The following is a 3,682-nucleotide window of genomic DNA, read 5'->3' as shown; positions in this document are numbered from 1 at the left end:
AGTGTGGAAAGCGGTGGCTGGAGGACCCCGGGTTTCGGTCACCGCCAAGCGCTCTCCCTATACAAGCGAATGGGAGTGCACCGCGCTTGCACGGCCACCGCTCCCATTCATTTCTATGGGGCCGACGGAAATAGCTGAGCCAGCGCACGGCTATTTTTGGCGGCCCCATAGAAATAAATGGAGGCCGGCAACATATGCGCAGTGCGCCCTCCACCACCCTTCCCCGCTCCGTTCTCAGCGTTCTCTGGGACCCACACCTATCAGACAATGGGGGCATATCCTAGTGATATGCCCCCATTGTCTGAGATGGGAATAATAATAACCCTTTAAGTACCCTGGCAATCAGAAAACAGGAGAAATAGAAAAAAATACTGATGACCTGTCCTGAGGATAAGGGCTCATGCACACGGCCGTATGTATTTTGCAGTCCGCAAAAAATCTGGATGACGTCCGTGTGCATTTCCGTATTTTGTGGCCCCTAATAGAACAGTCCTATCCTTGTCCGTAATGCGGACAATAATAGGACATGTTCTGTTTTTTTGCAACTTCCATTTTTCCGCATACGGTCTGCAAAAAAAAAAAGGAACAGACACGGAAAGAAAATACGTTCATGTGCATGAGCCCTACGTTCATGTGCATGAGCCCTAAGTCATAAATATCTTTTCCTGGATAACCCCTTTAATATGCACACAGGAGTAATGCTCTGCAGGGTGCTTAACCGATATGCATGCAAGAGCAACTCTCTTCATCAACTGGGAGCCGGCCCTGTGTTCGTGCACCAACACAGTGTATGGAGGTGAGATGATTCAATTTGCATCACCAACATCTAGTGCACGGATACACTGCGACTCAGGCCGTGACACACATCGCATCGCCAACGACTGCAGTATAGTGCTGCCAGTGCCAGAGCTAACCCAAATGGGGTCATGGCAACACCACAGTCGCCAGAAATCCAAACCAGCTGGTAACTCGCCGGTCGCAACGCATCCCCATTCACTTTCATTAGCTGCGATGCAGGCAGCGCTACACTGCGATCTCTAGCCGTGCAACACATTATGATCAAAGTCGCCATGTAGCTGTTACCCTAAGGGTGCCATTAGAATTAGGATGGCGGCTCACGCCTTACCGACATTTTTTCACGTGGCTAGTCCAGCTACCGCCCAGCAATTGAGCAAGCATTACCCTCTAATGCCCCACTTCTGACAAGACAACATGGCACCAACAGAGTTGGACCAGGTACCACTATGTCCTGTGGACACCGACAAAAACAACTGGTCGCCAATTTTTTTTGCCTAGACACCCCGTGCAAACCTCCTGGACAGTTTTTTTTTTCCAAAGTGGACATGCCCTCTAAGCTGTCCATATGCATTAGAGGTCTATCAGCAGATCCAACGTCCACTATATTGGATGTTTTCGGTGTAAAAACAACAGATGAAAGCACGAGCTGTCGCATGGTTTCCAGTCGCTGGAGTCTATTACCTATAGAATGGACAGGTATATACGGTATGTATATCTACAAGTAGCCCCCCCTTCCCCCCTCCCAGTCGCCATCTGCACGCACACACGCACCGGCTGCTCCGCCATGAGCAATAGTTTGGATCTAGGATAAAAATAGTGTCAGAATGTAAATGTCTGGCTGCGGTTCCGATAATTATACAGATGCATTTATCCAATTAGGAGCCAGCGCTTGCCTCCCCCCAGCCCCTGTTATAAATACACTCTGGTGGGTGGGCTGTGAGTGTTTTCTCTAAGCCTGGTCTGCTGCGTGACTGTGGAGGCTAAATGAAGATGTCACAGGGACCTGTCCCTCGCAGCTGCTGCAGCGCCTCTTGCACTGCACAGAGGTGACATCATGAGCTGAGATCATAAGCCACACTGTGCAGGGAAGTGGTACAGCCTGAGAGCTTTCTTCCCCAGTGATTGCTCCCTCCTCCTCCTGTCAGCAGTTGGTTTCTCCCGCCTGCTGCTCCTAGTCTAGGAGCTGTCCAGCAGCATCAGGAGGGGAGAAGGGAGGAGGAGGAGGGAGATAATACACTGACAAAGGGGCAGAGGAGAGGGGGCATGAGCTGCCAGCCAGGGTGCTCAGGGACTAGAGAGGGCATGGCCAGTGGTAAAGGAATCCATGGCTATGGCATTAGAGTGCATGGGTACAAGGGGCATGAGCTGTTTACTGGGGTGCTAGCTAGGAGCCAGAGGGCTAAAAGGGTTAATAGGCTGCTGGCTATGGTACTAAGGGGTAAGAGGGGCATTTCCCATGGCAAATAATGGGCAAGTGCTGATAATATGCATAGCCTCCAGCAAGAGTGAAATTGGAGCTGCTAGGATACCCAGAAACAAGGGTGGGCAAGAGCTACTAGCTGGGATACCCAGGGGTTAAAAAAAGGGGTGTGGGCTATAAGGGATTGGCCTAAACATAAATATTTGGAATCCCCTGGGGTTAGATGGCGCATACATTGATTGGATACACAGTGGAAAGAGTAGGCATGGGCGGCTAGCTGGGATACCCGGGAGGCTGGAAGGGCATGAGCTGTTAGCCGGGTGGCATAAACAGGAGTTCACAGGAGCTGAGCAGTTAGTTAGAGGAAAGAAGGGGCACCAGTTGCCACTATATCTAGGGGTAAACTAGGGCGTCAGCTACCAGGATACCTAGGGGTAAAGGAGGGCATGAGTTGCCAGGATACCTCGAGGTAGGAGAGGGCGTTAGCTGGCAGAATACCTTTGGGTAAAAGAGGGCATCAGCTGCCAGGACACTTAGGGAAAATCTAGGGAATAATCTGCCAGTATACCTAGAGGTAAACTAGGGCATCAGCCGCCTGGATAACTTGGGATAAAATAAGGTATTACCTGCCAGGATACCTAGGGGGGTACAGATGGGCATCATCTGCCAGGATACCTAGGGGTACAGGTGGGCATCAGATGCCAGGATACCTAGGGGTACAAGAGGGCGTCAGATGCCAGGATACCTAGAGGTACAGGGGGGCATCATCTGCCAGAATACCTAGGGGTACAGGAGGGCATCAGATGCCAGAATACCTAGAGGTACAGGAGGGCATCAGATGCCAGGATACCTAGAGGTACAGGAGGGCATCAGATGCCAAGATACCTAGAGGTACAGGAGGGCATCATCTGCCAGATACCTAGAGGTACAGGAGGGCATCAGATGCCAGGATACCTAGAGGTACAGGAGGGCATCAGATGCCAGGATACCTAGAGGTACAGGAGGGCATCAGATGCCAAGATACCTAGAGGTACAGGAGGGCATCAGATGCCAGGATACCTAGAGGTACAGGAGGGCATCATCTGCCAGATACCTAGGGGTACAGGAGGGCATCATCTGCTAGTATACCTAGGGGTACAGGAGGGCATCATCTGCTAGGATACCTAGCGGTACAGGAGGGCATCAGATGCCAGGGTACCTAGGGGTACAGGAGGGCATCAGATGCTAGGATATCTAGGGGTAAGTGAAGGCATCAGATGCAACCATACATAAGGGTACACTTGTGCATCGGTTGCCAGGATAGCTAGGGGGTAAAGGAGGACATAGCCTTCTTGCTAAAAGACCAAAGAAAGTGCAATAAGCAAGGCAGGAGGTGTGAGAGGCAGAGATAGCAGACACAGGGAGGGAAGGGTGAGGGGAGGGGAGAATGGGGGAGGTCTCTGTTCACAAAGCCCCTCCAACCGC

The sequence above is a fragment of the Bufo bufo genome, chromosome 7, assembly GCF_905171765.1.
Source record: "Bufo bufo chromosome 7, aBufBuf1.1, whole genome shotgun sequence".
In the NCBI taxonomy this organism is placed as follows: Eukaryota; Metazoa; Chordata; class Amphibia; order Anura; family Bufonidae; genus Bufo; species Bufo bufo.
Note: the sequence above shows the minus strand (reverse complement) of the source record.